The 21,111-nt window shown below is 42.5% G+C and overlaps 1 protein-coding gene across 12 annotated transcripts in view; it reads left to right on the top strand.

Moving 5' to 3' along the window:
* The first annotated feature begins 10,284 nt into the window (after positions 1-10,284).
* The window catches only part of PLEKHA1 (pleckstrin homology domain containing A1), a 57,754-nt gene continuing 46,927 nt past the window's right edge, over positions 10,285-21,111 (top strand). For all 12 annotated transcript variants that reach the window (XM_061187166.1, XM_061186787.1, XM_061186711.1 and 9 more), the window contains exon 1: positions 10,285-10,569. The gene's annotated coding sequence lies outside the window, so the exon portion shown is untranslated. The remainder of the gene's footprint in view (positions 10,570-21,111) is intronic.

Below are 21,111 nucleotides of genomic sequence, written 5' to 3'. Positions count from 1 at the left end.
GATTCAGTTAGATATTTGTCTCCCAGTCCACTCATCTATCCATCTACCCACCCATCTATCCACCAATACATCCATCCCTTTATTTGGTTGGTCAGTAATTAAATCAGCCGGGCAATCGGCACACATGTCCGTACCCCCATGTCCAAAGCACTGTTGTTTGGCAGTGAGGAGGGCAGGGCGCTAACATCCATTGCCAGGCTACTATGTGCCCGACAAGGTGCCGACCTCTTAACATATTTGATCCTCACATTAATCCCGGAGGCAAGTACTAAGCTTCCCACCTACAGAGGAGAAAAGTTAGCCCAGAGACACTGGATGGCCTGCCTAGAGACAGGCAACCAGTGGGAGACGGAGCCAAGGTCCCACCCCAGGTCTCCCTGGCTCTACAGCGCATGCCTTTTCCCCTTTTTGTTTAACATCACTGTTTACACAACAACACAATCACAATAGTAAACATTTTAATTGCCCCCAAAACTGTGTAATCCCTCCTCTTGCCCCTCTTTACCTTTCCATCCTCTGATTTCTCTGTAACTATAAATTCATTTGCATTTTCTACAGTTTATACAGTAGAACAGGAATCATGGAGTATGTTTTTTGGAGGGAGACTAGTGTTTTGTTTGTTTGTTTGTTTTTTCTTGGCTGCTCTGCGCGGCTTATGGGATCTTAGTTCCCCAACCAAGAATTGAACCTGGGCCCTCGGCAGTGAAAGTGTGGAGTCCTAACCACTGGACCACCAGGGAATTCTCATGGGAGAGTAATGTTCTTTTCCTCTTTATGTTTTTCTTGCGTATGGGTCTGGCTTCTCTCACTTGCTAATATATAGAAATAAAATTGGTTTTGTGTATTGCTCTTGTATTCTGCCACCTTAAACTCATTCTACTAGCTTTTTTTGTAGATTTCTTTGGATTTTGTGGACAGACAATCATGTTATCTAGGAATAAAGGTCATTTTATTTATTTCTTTTTTTTTTAAATCACTGTTTCCAGAGTGCTTTTACATTCTTTTGATACTTACCCCAGTCCTGGGAGATGCCTATGGAGCAAATGAGCAAAGTGTGGCTCAGAGAAGCTGAGTGAGAGGCTGAAGATCACAAACTGCTAAGGGCAGAATCTGAACTTGAACTTGGATTTTCTGACTGCAAAGTTTTGTTCTTTCCGCAGCATTGTGTGCTCCAAGAATTAGCCACATAGAGTAGCAAGTTCTGAGCGGCTCTGGCTGCTGGGTGTGTGGGAAAGAACCCTGGGTTCTGGGAAGGGAGCAGTGAACATGTGCTGAGGGGCAGGAAAGGATTTCTGGAGGCGGAAGAACCAAGCCAGGCCTTGAAGTACAGGGAAAACGTTGCCATGTGGAGAGCACTCCAATGGGGCAGAGGTGCAGAGAGTCTGTGTAGGGGGTTGGCTAGAGCAGAAGACCTTTACTGGGCAAAGGAAGAAGATGCTAGAATATAGGTGGGGTTTTCCCTTCCGGAAAGACTCATCGAAGAGTTCGGAGGACTTTTCTAACCCACAAATCTGATCATGTCCCTTTCTTATTTAAAAACTTTCAATGCCCCTTCTCCGAATCTCCCAAGATAAAGCCTACACCATGTGCTTGGCTTATAGGCCCTCTGTCCCCCGTAACTCTGCCTGTGCACCCACAGGGTATCCTACCTCTGACATGCCTGTGTAGGTGCTTGGATGTACTGGCTTCTCCCAGCAATGACTCAGGGAGCAACTTTGGTTTCAAGGAACTGCATGGGCAGGCCTGCCACTCCCTGGCTGGCCTCCTGCATCCAAAACAAACAGTCTGGCGGGCAGCATGTGGGCAGGAGAATGAAATGGGGGAGGGCATTTCAGGATAACCAGGAAAGCTTCCAGAGCAAAGCTTGTTTGTTGTTAGGAAATAAAGATGATGAATCCAGGGATGGGGCCGGGGAGGGGAGGGGCGTGAGCCTTCTTCAATGGCCAGGTGGACACCATCATGGTAGCTGTTATTGAGCACCTGCCATGCACTAAGCCCCATCCTCACAACCGCTACACAGCAGAGGGATCATTTGGCAAACGGGAAACTGAAGCTCAGCACATGCAATTGAGTGGCTCAGTCACACAGCCAGCAAGTGGTAGATTTGAACTCAGGTCTGTCTGGCACCAACAGCATCCCTTTGCAACAGCATCGTGGGTCAAAAACTTAGATCACAAACATGTGAAGGACATAAAATTATAAACCATTAGTGAGCTAATCATTTTAAGACATGCAATCATTTAAGTCTTCGTGAAAGCAGGTTTTCTAAACAATGCTAATCATCTTTCTGTGACAAAAAGCATGAATTGTCGAAGAGCTGTTAATTCAGAGGCTGAGCTTTCTAAGTAGTGCTGTTGGGTTGCCATACTGGATTGAGAACTGTATTGGTGGCCTTATGTAAGTGACTTAAATGAAGGACAAGAGAGAAATCAGAAAAAGGAATCCTGCAGCAGCAAATCCAATGAATCCCACTAACCCAGCGCCTCTAACCCAGCTTCCTGGGTAACTCCAAATGTCCCACTGGAAGGGGAGTGGCAATCATGAGGGATCAAGGGCCATGTGGCAGTTCTTAAGACAGAGTTCCGGGCCATGTCAGGACTTAGGAGCTCCCAGTCCCTTGGAGCTGGCTGGGCCCACTGATACCCTGCCTAAGCGCTCCATTCTCCCAGCCTCCTGAGCCCATCTCCACAGGTGCCGTGTGGGGCTCAGCATCCAGAGCTAAGCCTGGGGCTTGGAATTAGGACACTGGGGCTGCTACTGGGTGTGAGCCCTGGGCAGCTGCATGCTGTGCTCACACCCAGTCTGTCCCACTGGACTTCCTGTCAGGTGTCTTTCGTGGTCTCTGGGCCATTTCTAGGCCTGGAACCTGCTTAGTTTCTGCCGGCCTCCCTTCCCAAAGCCAGATCTGCCCCCAGGTGTCCCCACCGTCCCTGGTAGGGGGCCTGCCTCCCAGAAACCAGCCACTCTTTCTTTCTGCCTTCTTTCTTTCTTAAATTAATTTAATTTAAAATTAATTAATTAATTAATTTACAATGTTATGTCAGCCATTATTTCTTGAACCCCTCCTATCTCCAGGGCACTGTGCTGAGACTATAAAGATAATTAAGACATGGTCCCTGCACTTGAGGAAATCATGGTCCCTTGACAGAGATGCCCCTATAATTTCAACCTCGGGAGCCGTGGGGTCCCAGAGGAGAGAGGGTCATTTCTCTGTGAAAGGTCAGAAAGAGTCTAAGAGACAATGAGTTTCGACTGGGGTCTTAGTGGTAGGCAGGTTTTATTTGTAAGAGATCAGGGGGCCGAATGGAGCTGGAGGGAAAAGCCACTCTGGGCACAGGGTTAGCAACATGGAAAAAGAAACAGGAGGGGAAACAACCAAAATGGCCACCTATAGAATAGATAAATTGTGCTTTATTCGCAAAATGAAATGTTACACAGCAATAAAAGAACACATTGTTACAACACCCAATGACATAGATAAATCTCACAAATGCAATGTTGAGCAGAAGAAGTTAGATCCCAAAGAGTGTACAATATGGTGTGTAATTACACTTACATGAAATTCAAGACCAGGCAAAACTAATCTATGGTGATAGAAGTCAAGCAGTGGTTACCTCTGGCTGGCAATAGGAAGACTTTTGGGGTGTGAGAAATGTATCTTGATGTGGATCGTGCTTACACAGCTTATTGGCCTTTATATTTAAGAGCTGTAGACTTTACTGTGTGTCTTAGCTCCAGCTGCTGTAACAAAATACCACACAGACTGGGTGGCTTAAACAGAAATTGATTTCTCTCAGTTCTGGAGGCTGGAAGTCCAAGATCAAGGTGCTGGCTGATTCCATTCCTAGTGATGGCTCTCTACCTGACTTGCAGATGGCCACCTTTGTGCTGAGTCTTCACATTTTGGGGAGGTGGGATCTCTGGTGTCTCTTCTTGTATGGACACTAATGCTATTGGATCAGGGCCCCACTTCTATGACCTCATTTAATCTTAATTACCTCCGCAAAAACCCTGTCTCCAAATATAGTCACATTGGGAATGGGGGCTTCAACATATAATTTTGGGGAGACACATTCAACCCATAACACTATATTTAAGTTATACTTCAAAACAAAACAAAAGAAAAAAGAAATAAATAATACTAAGGTCAATTCCTCATTGCCAGAGATTCTGATTCAATTGGTCTGGGATGGGGTCTTGTCCTAAGAATCTTATTAAAGCACTCCCAATGATCCTAACATGCAACAAGGCTTGAGACCCACTGGAATAGTCCCTCTTAAAGACCTTCTCTCTCTGAGGTTCTAGGACTTGAACCTGGCAGGAGAAGCCAGCTGCTGGGCTTATCCTGGAATGCACAGACTGCAGTGCTGGATAAGAAAATCAGTGCAAAGCTCTCTTTTATCTGAAGGAAGTCTTGCATGAATTGCTGGTACTGAGACAGCTGCTGAAGCCTCCAGCCTCGGGGCAGTCTGGCCCTGTCACCGAGCGACCGTGCAGACTTCTCAGGGCCAGCCCCCTCGTGCACACCTGCACGGGCTGCTCTTGGCAGGGGCTCAAGCTTGGCATCCCTTTTCAGCTTCTCGAAAGCCCCGAAACCCCCGCTGAGGAGGCAGGAAAGCTGTTGATTTGAATAAGCCGCAGTGGGACTAGGACCAGGCAAATAATTGTGAATGGAATTCATGCTTGAGACTTCTGGTTCTCACAGCTGCGGATTGGGGGCGGGGATCACCATGGGAATTCTGAGTATTGTTCAGCGCTGGCTGCAGCTTCCATTGTTGGACTCTGATTACAGCTTTTGTTTCACCATAAAGTACAGTTATTAAATGCCAGCCGAGAACAAAGATGTATTTACATGCCAGGGGGTCTGGAAGGCAAGCTATTTTTAGAGCTGCCCTGCTGTTAGGTCTGCGGATGGGGGAGGGGCCGGGGGGGTGGTTCCAGGTGAAAGTGAAATGTTTCTGAAGGAGCGAAGATGATTGAAAATGATGAAGAAGTCATCACAATCCTGCTCTAATCTATTTATATTTATGTATTTTTGTGGCCAGGAGAAGGGGGTGGAGGAGTACTTGGGAAAGCAAATTGAAGTCCCCCTGTATTAGGGATCTCCAGAGAAAAAGACAAATAGGAGATGGGTAGATAGATAGTTAGAGTTATGATAGGATGTTTATTATAGGAAATGTCTTGCATAGTTATAGAGAAGTCCCATTACCTGCTGTCTACAAGCTGGAGAGCCAGGAAACCAGTGGTGTAATTCAGAATGAGTCCAAAGGCCTGAGAATCAGGGGTCCAATATTTGAGGGCAGGAGAAGATGGATGTCTCAGCTCAAGTAGAGAGAGTGAATTCACCCTACCCCTGCCTTTCCATTCTACTCAGGCCTTAAACGGATTGGATGGTGCCCACCCATATTGGAGAGGGTGATCTTCTTTACTCTGTCTACTGATCCAAATGTTAATCTCTTCCAGAGACACCTTCATCAACACACCCAGAAATAATGTTTTACCAGCTATTTGGGCATCCCTTAACCCAGTCAAGTTGAAACATAAAATCAGTCATCACATTCCCCCAAGACTGGCATCCTGGGTCCTTCCAAATCAGGCCCTTCTTATTCCCCAGCACCATATCCACATGGCCCTGCTCCCCAGCCATATCAAATTTCCCAAGGTCCTAGACCACAATGAGTACTTCTATCCTGGTCTTCCAGATATGTGGGCGGTCCACAGCATACCCACTGCCCAGGTGAGAGACTCTGAATGTGTCATCCACCTTGCTCAGGTGGGCTCAGGAATTGGGCTAAACAAGGTACTATTGATGGAGCCAGTAATGTGTGCCAGGCACTTGGCTAAGAACTTTACGTGCATTATTTCATTTAAGACGTATGCAGAGGCTGTGAAGTAGGAATTGTTATCAACTCCATTTTACAGACGAGGAAATGTTGAGGCTCAGAGAAATAAGGTAACAAGCCCAAGGTCATGGCTAGTCAGCTCAGATGGACTCCGGAGACCAGGCTTTTTGCTTGTGTCCATAGGGTCAGCTGGTGGAAGCTGTGACCTCTGCTTCCCTTCCCCTGGGGGTCACAGCACGGCACACGTCAGCCTTCCCGAACATTTGAGGCACTGGTTCTTGTCGAATGTAAACAAACACTTCTGACAAACGGCAAGATGGATGAGAGAAACCACTGGCCTCTGACTTGAGGAGGAGCTTGGCTAGCATTAGACAGGTGAGTTGCCGGGGTCTGAGGAGGAATTCCCAGAGCCCAAGATGGACTCATTCCCAGATCCTCCCCCAGCTTTGTCTGGAAAGAGCCCTTCACCCTCTTGAATGTTCCCCACTTCAGTATGGCAATTAGCTACCCGGCTGTGGCCCTGGACATGCACCTTGGCTTCAGAAAATCTTCCTTTTCAAGTTTTCTCGCCACACTGGAGCAAGAGTCCACGTGCTTGGAAGATACAGGCATTGTGTGCTCCACAATTTTAGGGCTTCCCAGAATCCCAGACCTGCTACATGTAGTCAGGATAATTAATGTATGACCTAACTGGGGTGTCTGATGGGGCTGGAACCTCACCAGACCCCAGAGATCACATGGGTTGCTGGGGACCTTTAGGGGTCTTGTGGTATCAGGCGATATTCAGTGCCAGGTTCCCTTTTTTGTTGCCTGTTCGTGCTGAGGCAGGAAAGTGCACCTAGGGCAGGTGGTCCTGCTCTCTAAAGGTCTTGGAGGCAATCGTCTCCCCTGACCCTCGATTTTTTTTCCTCTGTGAGCCTGGAATTCGAGATTGGTTGCTGCCCTTTTGGAAATCCTGTTCTTGTACCTCAGTAAGCATGGCATATGGACGGTCCCTCAGAGCTCCTCCCTGAAGGAGGATTGTGTTCCAGCCCTGGGACACAAGAATTAGCCCCAGAAGGAGAATCAGTCACCTGATCTGTATTCTGGGCAGGTCACCTAATCCCACCCCATCCTGGGTGATGACTGAGAATCACCCTTCCTACGGCTTGGCTAAGGCCAGGTACATGGGAGGGCCACTCTTCTGACTCCTTAACCGCAAAAGCAACCCCACCAACTCCCTTCCCAGGGTGTGAGTTTCATTTTTACACGGAAAAATAGGAAAGAGCTGTCTTTAACTCTCTGCTACCCAGTTTCTGGAGGGAATAAGAAAGGAAGAAATCTGGGTTCAGAGAATGTTTGATTCATGTTTGATTCTTGTTCTCTCTGCGTTCTGATTTCTAGTAAAAACAGGAGTTTACTGCTGGAGTTCCTCCTTCTGTTGACTTCTGATTCTGACTCTGTTCATAAAGGGGGCTGGTGGCATCCATCATTCAACAAATATTTCTGTTCTAGGCACTGAGGATACAAAACAGATAAAATCCCTGTGGGTGTGGACGTTACATTCTAGTGCGACACACAGAGAATAAACAAGATAAATAAGTAAAATATATAATGTGTGGGAACGTGATCATTGCTAAGGAGAAAAAAGTAAAGCAGAAAAAATAGAGCAGGGAAGGAGCTAGGAAGTGCCTGTGAGGGGAGGGAAAGTCAAGTGCTCAGTCCCTTTCTGTGACTTTGGATCATTCTCCTGACTTCACTGTTCTAATTTGTGTTGTCAAAGGGGCTAATGCCTGTCTGGAGGATCCAGGGCCCAGCATGTAAGCATACAGAAGGGGCTCAATAAATATTTTTGCTGGAAACATACAAGTGCTTTGCACATGCAAGGCAGGATGATGATGATGACAAGGATGTTTTAAAGGTAAACTGCAGATTCTTGAATTCAGAGTCCTCCTCTCCCTTTTCTTCAGATGACAAGTATCCATGGAATAGTCCAGCATTCCTCAATGCTGTCTGTGGGTCCTGAATGTTCTTGGTTTGCTCCCAGACTGTAATTTCAATAAGGGAATATTCCACATACTTTTTTTTAAAAAATAACACTGAAAGCACTGTTATGTAATAAACTTCTCCATCCAAAAAAAGACCAGAGGAAAAGCAGAGAGTGTTTTTTTGTTTTGTTCTGTTTATTTTTTCTTTTTTCTGTTTCTGTTTGTTTGTTTGTTTGGTTGGTTTTCTCACTGTGTTTATTGGCGATCCAGAGCCCTCCACACAGAGGGATGCTAACAGGTTCTGGTTACACTGCAACCTCAAAGTAGCCCTTACCTTGCTGTGTGTCCTTGGGCAACTTGAGTCACTTCTCTGGCTTTCCTCATTGTCTGTAAATGTGACTGTCAATGTCAAACAACCTTTGGGGCTTGTTAGGCAAAAAGAGCAAAGGAATAATTTAAAACCACTCAGTCAGTAATGTCTAATGATAATAACACTCAGGAGAAAGATTCCCTCTGGGTCCCATCTGGAGGGAGTGAGAGCTCTCTGCTTCAGTGGTCTGATCTCTGAGCTAGGGTTTTCAGATCAAATACAAGACGTTAAGTTTGAATTTGAATTTCAGATAAACAAGGAATCTTTTTTTTTTTTTTTTAAGTTTAAATATGTCCCAAATATCCCATCTAGAATCTTCTAGGATTCTGGAGCTGGAGACCCTTCTAGACCCCCTAGCCAGGGACAACAAGCTCAAATATCCAGAGAGATCAGGCAGGTGACACCTGGGTTTTTATGTGAAATCTCCCTATTTTTAGCTGTTAGCCACACATTCAGTTAAAAATAAAACCCACTGTGTGGACAAAAGGAAACAGCTCTGGCCAGTTTATAAACTATGATGAGGCCAAATCCTTTCAAGCATTGTAAAGATGAGGAAATGAGGCCTCGGGAGGACAGTTGTCAGCAGGGCTACACAGCTAAGGTTTCTCAAAAGATAACAGAACAATCATCCTGGAAATGTTGAAGACAAGCAGTCTGAAAGAGCCAGGGCGGGAGCATTCCACGCAGGCTGGAGAGCGTTTTCCTCTCTATCAGCTTATCAGACTCTGAGAACATTCTGTAAGGTGAGCGGTTGAGGTCACTGAGCATCAGAAAGGTAAAGTGTCACCCTCTGCCTAAGGTCACAAAGGTAAGTGTCCACAGGTAAGTCTAGGGCTGCTTTTCACTCCACCTCTGATTTTGATGAGATAATATCTAAGCTTCCTTTAGAATCCTAATGGAGGCAAACTCCAAATCCGATTCTCTACCTCATAAACAGAAGCGAGTCAGGAGGCCAGCCTGAGTGCTGAGACTTTTGACCCAGTTCACAAATAAAGAAGGGGTTAAGTAGTCAAGGTTCCAGCCATGTCGCCAGGCTCGTAGGCATTTACCTTGTGTTTTCTGTCCTATCAGCTGTACGCGTACAGCCTGTCCTGCTGCTGGACATTGATTTGTCTCCTGTACATCTTCGCACAGGAAGGATGTTCTGAAAGGTGTTCCTAAAGATTTTGTTGGAGAAGGAAAGGAAGAAGGACACAAACGGAACAAATATTTATTGCGAGCCTAGTGTGCGCCATGCACTGTCCAAGTCGTGGCATATAGTCCTTTCCCAGCTCTTTGCGTAGCTGAATGATTCTTTTTTTCAGGTTTCAGCTCAAAAATCACTTCGTCAGACTGCCTTCCCTGACCACCCTCTCTAAAGAGCCCCTCCTCCCCCACTATCTCTTTAACTTGCTTAGTTTCTCCATTGCATTAAAATCTGTATTTATCTTGCTAGTTTAAGGACTAGCTCCCACTACAGACTGCAGACTCCATGAGGTCAGGACGGCATCTATCTTGTTCTCAAGTGTGTGTCTAGTGCCTCTTACGGGATTTGGCATGGTACGTGCTCAACAAACAGGTTAAATATTTATGAATAAATATTCATGATAATACATATTTATGTTCCAGCCTTTCGACTAATCGAATATCGACTAATCATTCTTTAAGTTTCTCTAAGCCTCGTGTCCTATTAAGTAGGAGGTGCAGATACAGTTCTAGGGAGAGAGAAATTGTTAGAAGAATTGGCGCGAAGAGCTGTAAAGCGTTTTTCCCCAGGTCACACAGCAGCCTGTGAATTTATACTTCCTGGACTGATTATGGGACAGCTTGCAAACAAATTATCTGCAAACGAATGAAGCCTATTTTTAAAGATCCCTGTGCCTGGAAGTTCTAGGCGGTGACACAAGAGAACCCTGAGTTCCAACCCCGAGCCAAGCCCCGTGGTCCTCGAAAACTACGAGTCCCAGGATGCACCGCAGCGCAAGGGCCCAGCGCTCCGCGCGCGGTCCCCCCCCCCCCCCCCGACACGCCCGAGGTCGCCGCCCCTGAACCAGGAAGACGCCCCCTAACCCGGCCCGCCACGCCTCCTGGACCCGCGCGGGGCCTGCCGGGACTTGTAGTCTCCTCGGGCTGGGAGTGCCCGCTCTGGAATCTCTGCCGCCGTCTGGGGGCTGAGGCAGCGCGGGCACGCGTGCGCAGTGCGCGGGTGGGCCGTCGTGGGCGCCGCTCCCGGCAGCTCGGTGCCTGTGGGACCAGGGGCCGCGGCGGCGCCGGTGCTCCGGGGCGAGGGCCGCCGTGAAGTTCGGCGTGAGGAGCGCGGCCGCGCCGGGGCGGGGTGAGCGGGGCCGGGCTCCGGGAGCGCGGCGCCGGCTGAAGCGAGCTGGGAGGCTCGAGGGACCGGTGGGCGCTGGTAAGTGCGGGCCCGCGGGCGGTGGGGGGCGCGGGGTTCCGGGCTGCGCCCCCGAGGCCTCTCTCCTGGCGGGTCGGCCCGCGCGGCTGCACCTGGTAGAGGCCGCGGGGCCGGCTCACCTGCGCGCGCCGAGTTCTGGGTGGCGGGAGGGGGCGGCGGCGGCGTCTTCCCGCGGCTCCTTCCTTTATTGTTTTCCTGACCTCGGTCCTCGGCGGCGTCCGGCCGAGGAGGGTGGGGAGCCCGGCGGCGGTCGCCGTCGCCGAGGAGCCGTGCGGTGGCTCTGCTAAAAAGTACCGTCGCGCCCTCCTCCCGGACGCGCGGCCGGCCAGCTGTCGGGGGATTCCCGGCGGGCGACGCCTGTCGAATGGCTCGACTTCAGGGCTGAGCTCACGGGGGCTCAGCTGCCTAGGGCATCGTCTTGTATTATTTTAATGCGCTTTCACTTTAGGACTCGCCGAGTCAGAAGTCGACTCCGCCCTGTGCCCTAGCATCCTGCAGTATTAGTGCTTTACCCTCGCACCTTAATGGTGCAGTGACCAGTGCGAAAGTTGGAATTGACTTGTCCAGGGTCACGCAGGTAGGACCAGGGAGGCGTCCAGAACCCAGGTCTTTAAGCTTAGAGGCCAGCTGCCAGTCTTACCGCTTTGGGACCGTCTTGAGTGGTTTGTGGTTTATTTCAGATGCTTTCTATTGACTCTCCTGGATAGTCCATCAGAGGGGAAAGTGTTGTCATAATGAAAGTCGTGTTTACTGCCTTTGGTAGAATTCTAGTTATGCTGTGCCCAACAGCAGAGCATCGGCCCCCGGCTGGGCACCTAAATAATGAAACTCGATCGCTCTGTTGGGGGCAGGTCCTAGAGGAGGTTATAGAAGATATAGTCAGGCAATTTGGGCCATTTTTTCCCCCTCCGATTTCACCTTACAATCCTATAATGCTTGTTTTCTTATTTTATGATTGATCGTTGTTGGTTTTGATAAGATTTTCTTTGCTGTAACGGAGTCGTTGCCGTTTGTCAATTCGTTTTTTTAACTAGAAAATCTTATTTCCTGTGTGCTTAACGACTGGAACCAATAGCGCACTATGCGGTTTATACCATAGTCTTTTATCCAAGAACTACTGATCTGTCTGCTTTATTTCCCCCCAGGCACTCAGCTTACACACTTTCTATGTTAGTTTAATGCCATTGAAACTCTCTACAGCAAAATTGGGGTAAGCTTTATATGATTCAGAGAAAAACTTGAAAAAATCATTTTGTAAAACTAAATTTTTTTTCACAGAAGAACTTGAAGAATTGTTATTTAAAAAATAGTAAGATTCATTCTGACTAAAAAGCCTATTGCTTTTCATACTCAAAATTTCATATTAACACATTTGTGGCAAAAGATATTTCCCCAGGTAGAGTTAGTTTAAATCCTTAACTTGGCCATGTCTTCCCAGGGGAAATTACATTTTAGAATATTTATGTATTTGAACAAGAGTATTTAAGCTTAGCAGAATTTGAGTTAATAGTTAATTTATTTTATAGCGCTGTAAACCCTGCAGTGTATCCATTGACAGGATTCTCTTGAAGAGTGTACCTGTATCAAAGGATATGGCCATGCATTTGTCCTTTGTGGTAAGCAGAGGATAACTTGGTGACGTTAAGGAGATGTGATTTATATGTATTGAAACTGCTTCATACCTCATTTTATCTTGTTAATTAGTATTTTTATTGTTGCTTTTGAGAAAGGGGGGAAGTAGCAGGTTTGTATCCCCCTCCCCCCTAGTTTTAGCAATGTAGCAAAATAGGAAAGAGGTGGTGTGTAAATGTGAGTTTGTCATAGACTAGGAGAGACAGTAAAACAGGATAAGTATACAATTGTTAGGAAACTGCCATGAGTTCATAAGCCGGAAGGACCGTTTTAGAATTGTTTAAGGACATTAAGAATAGCATAGAGTTATTTTCTTTAAAAAGTCACTGTGGGCAATACTCACATGTCGGTTGTTAATATATAGGTTGTGATATTGAAAATTCCTAGGAGAATAACTTGGGAAAGATGGAAACATTTTATCTTTTTATGGGGCTTTTTCTCAAAAAACATTTAGTGCAGCTTTAAAAAAAAAGATTTTTATTTAAGCCTGAAAGTTCTTACATTCCTACTGCAAAACCCACAGTTACTTCTACTGATGATAATTTGTAATCCAGAATGAAATCCATGAAGTAATTTATTAGCATAATTTAAGTCGGGCTTTGACATTGAAGTACTGTTTGATGTTAAATAATTGTTCTTGTTTAAATAACTGTCATTTAAGAATGAGGAGGATAAATAGTTTTCTGAATAAAATGTAGTTAATTATTCAGATGTGACAGTAGTTACACTCTGCCTTTATTAGACAGAGAATTTCAAGTTCTATAGCAGTAACTGCCTCAGCTTTATTACTTTTTCACATGCTTGAGCATTTTACTTTTGATAATACTAAGATTTGATTTTAAATTTCAAGGTGATTCTCTCATTTAGATCTGCAATGATACAATAAAATGACTTTATTAGGAGATAAATATTAACATTTAGTTTTAATTCTTTTGACCATTTGTAAGTACCTAGCATTTGGAAATTTATTGACTGGTATCAGAAAAGAGTTCTTAGGGTAGAAACTTTCTGTAGCTTTAGATGCTGGTCTGCAATGCTTAATTATTTTTAGAAACATAAACGTATGGAATTTTTTTAATTTAAAAATAAAAATTGTTGGTATTTGTTGCAGCAATAGGATTTTGTTATGCTTAATGAGTGACATTAAACCATTTGAACTCTGAGTGATTTTTTTTCCCAGTAGTTGGTGTATGATAAAGAACATGTGAGTTTGTAATTCCTAGAAGATATTTAAGCAAACATGTGCTTGCTGTTTATTTTGGTAAGCCTCTGATTAGTTGAATTGCTTTGATTCAGGAAGATGGTATTTTGAGGATTTTAAATCATAAACATTCTTTGAACTGGAATTTCTGTTGAATGTAAAAGAAAAATCAAAGTCATTTAGGATATTTTTTTAACACTTAAGTCTTTAGAGTCTTAAAAATGTTGAAGTCTTAAATATTTTTTCCTGCATGGAACCCTTATCAGACTTATGAGTCTGATAATTTTATTCTTCAGAAAGTTGTGGTTTTACTCCTTTGGGTAGCCTAGCCTTTAATAGTTTAACCCTTGAAATCTGGATTCTGGATTCAGTTTAACCTCTTCTTGAAGAAAGGACAATCACAGGCACTTAGAATTGGAAGTGGTCTCAGAGGACTTGTAATGTAGCATCTTGCTGGGTACAGTAAATCCCCCATGGGAATTTCCACATCAGGTGTTCCTCTCATTACTGAGGGCAATAATGCTGTTCCATATGTCGTCAGGTTATTGAGCAGTCTGAGCTTGGTGAGAACAAACTTAAGACAGTTATATTTTTCAACATTGACTGCTTTCTATGCTTTGTTGGATCTTCCCTCTCCCTGCTTCCTCATGATTTCATGGGCAAATGGTAGCTTTTCTATCATTTACAGCGATTAAAAGCTCCAGTCTAATCTATTTCAGTTTAAACCTTCAATTTCCTATTAAAGCTCCACTCCTCCTTTAACCCAATATCTGGCCACTTATTCCCTGAAGCACTTGGAGTGGGGAGGGATTGTGGTATGCTCCCTGGATACCTCTTTCTTTTCCCTCTTTGTGGATGTATTTGAACAGAGACTAGTTAGAAGAGGCAACTGTTTCTTACCTGTTGTTATTAAAGCCTTTTCTTGATTAACAGTGGCGAGCCATTAATGTCTAGCGGTAGGCTTCCAAACTGGAATTTTTGGTGAGATCTTGCAGGGAGACTCCCCAGTGCGCAGTCCCTGGATATGAAATTTGCTGTGGGTAAACCTTTACCAACCTACACTCCCTCCTCCTCATTTCTGTCCTCTCAGTCTACTTGCTGGTTCCTGTGAGTGTTTGGGGGTAAGGTGGGTTTCTCTCTGCAGCCAGATTTTTTGATAACGGCAAGACAGCTCAAGTCCAGCTACCTTCTGTAATTTACACTTAATCCACTGGAAACTTACTTCCTTTTGATGTCAAATGGTGGCCTGCAGCCTGCTTAAGTCTGCTCCCTTTCTGTGCCCTGCCATTTCTCATCAATTCTCTTTGCCCCCCTGCTCAGATAGGCACAGGGTCAGTCACTCAGGCTACTTCATAAACAGACGTTGAACTGGAGAAAGAGGTGACAGTTTCTCCTTCTTGTAGGCACTTCTGATCTTGGTGAATGATTCTCTTGGGGCCTCCTACCACTGCTTTTGGGTGACCATCACCTTCCTTCTCCCTGAACACTTGGAATACTTGTCGTTTTTTTCCCCTCTCTTCTGTCAGCTGCTCTTGTAGAGTGGAATGACGGTAAGACGTTGGTTAGAGTACCCTAGCCCTGAGGTGTGTGTGGGGTGTTGGGGCCAGACTCCACAGATATTTGATCCTTGATGTCTGTATATCTTAAGCTTTGTGTTTGTCAACAATTTTGGGACAAGACTAGTCTCATTCAGCATCTAATCAGGACTTCAGTAGTGAAGTCCTGTGGGCCTAATGAAGTCTCACTGTGCAGAATTTAATTTTTCTTTTTCTTTTCTTTGTCTCTTTCTGATTTTTGTTTTGTGTTTTTTTTTTTTTTGACTTACTTCATGGTTCCTGACTGATGAAGTGTTAACTGTGTGTGTTAATTTATGAATGTTTGTATGATCTAACTACCCCCTTAGAGCACAAGTAAAGCTGAAGGATAGATTTTGTGGAGGTTTTAATTACACAGTTTTATCTGTTTTTACCTCATACTAGCTTTACTGAAAGTATAAATCCAAACAGAAATAATAGTATCGAACCTTTTTCCTTCCATCATCTAAGCAAACCAGTCGATTAAATCGTTTGCTAATCGTTTCTCATCAGATGAGGCAAAAGCGGCTTTCTGTCTGGAAACTTAAACATTAATATTTGATGCAATAATTATGGGTCCCTTAATTTTTCATTCAACAAATTGTTATTGAGTCTCTTCCATGTTCCAGCCACTGTCTTAGGCATTGGAGAAACAATAGTAAATAGAAAAAAAATCCCTGCTCTCATGGAGCCTACATTCCAGTGTGGGGAAACAGACAAGAAATAGGTAAATAAGTAAATGATATTGTTTGTTAGCAATAAATACTAAGGAGAAAAATGAAGTGGGGAAGGGAGATGGGAAGTGGCAGGACAGTTTGGAGCATTTGCAGTTTTAGATGGGACGTCAAGAAGGCTTCCCTGAGAAAGTGACATTTGAGTTAAAAGGCTCCGAGTGGGGAGCTTGTCTAGTGTAGTAGGCGTCAGTGGCTAGATGAGTAATCAAGCGGGGGAACTGGGACGGGTTGGGGTGGGGGGTAGGTGAAACCTGTATGTCTTTGTAAGAGCTTTGGTTTTTGCTTTGAATGAGATTAAAACAGTGGTTCTTAACCTTGGCTGAATGTGGGAATTATTGGGGGAGCTTTAAAAATGGACTGATGCTTAGATCCCATCTCCAGAGTTTCTGATTTAGTTGGTCTGGATGCTCTAATCTAGGCATCAGGATTTTCAAAAAACTCCCAGGTAATTTTAATAAGCAGCCAAGTTGAAGAGATTTGAGCAGAGTGACATTTTATAGTACTGGAGAGCATGGGCTTTAGAGCCAGATTCCCCTGGTTTGGATCCTGGCTCTGCCACTTCCTAATCATGTGACCTTGGACAAGTTATTTTTAAAATCTTCTGTGCTTTGGTTTTCTCATCTGTAAAATTGTTGTTATAAGGATTAAATTAATTTTAAATATTTGCTTGGCAAATATTGAATAAACACTCGAACATATGTTTTAATGAGATCACTCTGACAGCTGTATTGAAAATGGAGTGAAGGGGGCAGGGAAGCCCTTGCAATAATCCAGCTAAGAGGTGATGGTGGCTTGGACCAGAGTGGCGGCAATGCAAATGGTGGGATTCTGGATATATTTAGAAGATGGAGCCAGTAGGATTTGCTTATGGACTGGACATGGAATGAGAGAAAGAAGTCTTGATCAAGTGTGACTCCAAATTTTGCCTGAACAGCTGGAAGAAGGGAGTGACTGTTTACTGAGATGGGAAGGACAGAGGGGAACAGATTGCTGAGGGGGTATATCTGGGCTCAGTTTGCTAAGTGTGAGAGGCCTGTTAGGAAAGTAAGTAGATCCGTAGAGTTGGCAGTTGTATACATGAGTCTGGAGACCAGCAGAGTGTCCAGGGCTGGAGATAGCAGTATTTAGACCTATGTAAATGAGTGAGCTCACCAAGAGACTGAGTGTAAATAGAGAAGAGGTCCGTGGACCATCCCCTGGGACACTACAACATTCAGAGGTCTGGGAGAGGAAATGTTTTTTAAGGTTTCTGATGTGCTCTGGCATGAAAGATAAAAAACAATTATAATTCTTTTTTTTTCTTAAAAACAGCTTGGTTGAGGAATAATACACTCAAAGTGTGCAATTCAGTGGTTTTTAATATATTTGCAGAACTGTGCAACTGTTATCACAGTTTTAGAGTATTTTTATCACCTTAAAGAGAAACCCTGTACCCTCCCATCTCTAGGCAACTCTTCATTCCCTCCCATCCCCCATACTCCTAGGCAACTACTAATCTACTTTCTGTGTTTATAGATTTGCTCATTCTGGATATTTCAGATCAGTGGAATCATATAGTGTGTGGTCTATTTAGAGAGAAGTGATATCCGTTAGTCCCTGGCTTCTAGATTCATTAGATGCTAAATCATTTGGTAAAGGTGGGGGCTGTAAGATGTCACCACTGTAAAGATACATACATTTTCCTCTTTGTAATTGGTAAGAACACTGGGGTGAAATTTTGAGACTGAATATTCTGTTCCCTAACAACCTGTTTTCTAGTGGTATTAGTATTCATTGAAGACTCTTGCTTAAGTCAGTGATTATATTGGAATTACAAAGTGATGATTTTCTATTACTATCATATTTTCAAAGATCATGAGTTCATACTAACTCTAATTCAGATGCATTGTATAGAATTTTTCCTTTTGTTTTGTATTTGTACATTTTTTCTCTTACTGTGAAAATCTAGGTTCCTAATAACAAAATTTGTTTTATTTTACTTTAAATATAATCATAGCATCAGTATGTTTACATTGTCCTATGATGCACCTGAAGTACTATCATTTACATAAAGTTGTTTCAGAATTACAGTAGCAAGTAGGATTGCTGGTCATAGGGTAAATGCACATGTTAAATAGTGCCAGATTCATCTCAGTAGGGTCGTACCATTCTGCATTCCCACCAGCAGTATAAGAGAGTTACTGTTTTCTTACAGCCTTACTAGTATCGTAGCTTGTCAAATTTTTGAATTTTTGCCAGTCTCATAGATGAGAAATGGTATCTCTGTGTAGTATAGACTTTTTTTGAACTTTTCTCATGAAAAAAAGTTCTTATTAACCTTTCTTTTTGTAATGAAGAATTGTGAACTTCCACAGAAGTAGACAGGATTGTATAACTACAGTACCCATCATCTAGCCCCGACAACTGCCCACCCAGGCCATCCCTCCTTCATCCAACCCTCCTTCCAGAGTATTCAGATAATGTTTTGCCTCTGTATGAATAAATACCTCTAAATGATGAGGATTCATTTTCTTAGTAACATAACTGCAATACCATCACCACGCTGAAAAAATATATATCTGTTTCCTTAATATCATGAGGCAGTATTCAAATTTTCAGTTTCCTTAGATAACTCAGTGTTGTTGTTAACAACATTTAAATAAGGCCCACATGTTGTGATTATGTCTTTTCAGGTCTTTTAACTTATACGTTCTTCCTCCAGTTCCTTTCTCCCTGCTCCCTTGGAATTTATTTCTGAAGAAGCCATGTTGTTTGTCCTGAGAAACTAATTATAGTTTGAATTTTGCTATTTGAATCTCTGTGATATAGTTTAATGTGTTCTTTCTCTGTCTTCTCTATTTCTTATAAATTGGTAGTTAGATCTAGATTCAGGTATTTGTACATTTTTTTTTCATAAATGTTTTATAGATGGTATAAATTCCACAAGGAGACACATGAAGTCTGGTTGTCTTTTTTTTTTGTGGTGTCGGTAGCAATGCCTACTGTATCGTATGTCATTTTGGGATTTTCTTATCATGAGTGAAGTTGAGCGTCTCTTAATATGTTTGAGGGTCATTTTTATGTCTTTTTCTGTAGAATGTTCATGTCTTTTGCCCACTTTTCTATTGAAGTTTTTGATATATTTCCCTTGACATTTTTTGCAGACTCTTTAAATGTTAGGGAGATTAGCCCTTTGTAATATAAGCTGCAAGTATTTTCTACTGGTTTTGACTTGCTAATCAGGATTTGCCATGCAAAATATTTTTTAAAAAGTTATTTGTAGTCAAATTTATTAATGAATTTTTTATTCTGCTGGATTTTTAAAACTTTTTCGAGTTTAAATTACATACAATAAACTGTATCCATTTAAAGTTTACAATTTGATGAGTTTTGGCCATATTGTTGCATGCAGTAGGAGTTCCTTTATATTGTAGACTGCTATTCCATTGTATAAACATACTACATTTTATTTATCTATTCATCTTTTGATAAAAGGACATTTGGGTTGTTTCTAGTTTGTAGCTATTATGAATAAAGCTGCTACTAATAGTTGTGAATTAGTCTTTACATGAATATATGTTTTCATTTCTCTTGAGTAAATACTTAGGAATAGAATGGCTGGGTCATAGGGTAGGTGTATGTTTGGTTTTATTGCCAGAACTTTTCCCATAGTGATTGTACCATCTTACATTCCCATCAACAGTACATAAATTCTGGAGGCACCACACCTTTGATAACATTTGGTGTTGTCAATCTGTTTTAATTTTAGCCATTCTGGTGAGTATATATGGCATCTTTTTTAAAAGAAATTCGGCATTATTGAGGTATAATTTTACATACAGTAAATTTTATCTCTTTTAGTGTATAGTTCTGTGAGTTTTGACAGATGCATGTAATTATATAAGCTCTACCACAATCAGGATATGCAACAGCTATGTTGCCAAAAAAAATTTCTCTCTTGTTCTTTCTCTCTTTTGTTGTTGTTCTCTCTTGTTCTTCTATCGCAAGCCCTAGCAACTCTGATCTGTTTTTTATCACTGTAGTTTTTGTTTTTGTTTTTTTTAAATTTGTATGCAATACAGCTTACTCTATGTGGTATTTGAGCTTATTTTTGATAAATGCATAGTTGTGTATCCGATTACAATCCAGATACAGAACAGTTCCATCACTCCGTAAATTACCCTTTGAAGTCAGTCCCTCTCACTGATCTGTTCTCTGTCCCTATAGCCTTTTGGTCTGGCTTTTTTCACTTAACAAAATACCCATATTGTGTGTATCAATACTTTGTTCCTATATCATGCTAAGTAGTAGTCCATTGTATTGGATGTACCACAGTTTCTTCATTTACCAGTTAAAGGACATTTGGTTTGTTTCTGCTTTTTGCCAATTATGAATAATGTTGCTTTAAACATTTGCATATAGGTTTTGTATAAACATAAGTTTTCAATTCACTTGGATAAATACCTAGGAGTGGCATTGCTGGGTCATATTGTTAAGGGTACGTTTAACTTTCTAAGAAACTGCCAGACTGTCTTCCCAAGTTACTGTGCCGTTTTGCATTCCCACCAGCAATATGAGAGACTGGTCATTTGTTTCACATCCTTGCCAGCATTTGGTATTGTCAGGGTTTTATTTGTTTGTTTCTGTTTTAGCCATTCTAGTAGGTATGTAGTGGTATCTCACAGTTTTTATTTGTATCATCTTCCTGACTAATGATGAGCATCTTTATGTGCTTATTTATTATTTGTATGTCTTCCTTTTTCTTTCTTTTTTATTATTTTTTAAAAACTATGTATATCTTCTTTGTTGACTTGTCTGTTCAAAATTTTTTGCCTATTTTCCTATTTGGTTGTTTGTCTTATTGAATTGTAATAATTCCTTGCCTATTTTTGGATATCAGTTATTTGATAGATATATGTATACTGAATATTTTCTCCTGTTCTGTGGCTCATCTTTTGATTTCTTATTGGTGTCTTTCAAAGAGCAGTTTTTAATTTTGATTAAGTCCATTATATCAACCATTATATGGTTTAGGCTCTTTGTGTCTTATCTAAGAAATCTTTGTCTACCCCTAAAGTCATGAAGACTTTATTTATATGTATATATAAATGTCTTTAAAAGAATATATCAGTATATATATATGTGTGTGTGTATATATATATATATTTTTTTTTTTTTTCCAGAAGCTTAATTGTACATTAGGTTTCTGATCCATTTCAAGTTAATTTTTTTCCACATGCATAGTTAATTTTTCCAGCACCATTTGTTGAAAGACTGTATTTGGAATTGCTTTGACATCTTTGTTGAAAATTAACAGTATATGTATGGGTCTGTTTCTGGATGCTGTTCTGTTCCATTGATTTATTATATCTTTTCACCAATCCTGCACTATCTTTATTGCTGTAGCTCTGTTGTAAGTCTT

Source organism: Eubalaena glacialis, chromosome 1 (genome assembly GCF_028564815.1).
Source record: "Eubalaena glacialis isolate mEubGla1 chromosome 1, mEubGla1.1.hap2.+ XY, whole genome shotgun sequence".
NCBI classification, from domain to species: Eukaryota; Metazoa; Chordata; class Mammalia; order Artiodactyla; family Balaenidae; genus Eubalaena; species Eubalaena glacialis.
Note: the sequence above shows the minus strand (reverse complement) of the source record. Positions and strands in the feature narration are given on the sequence as shown.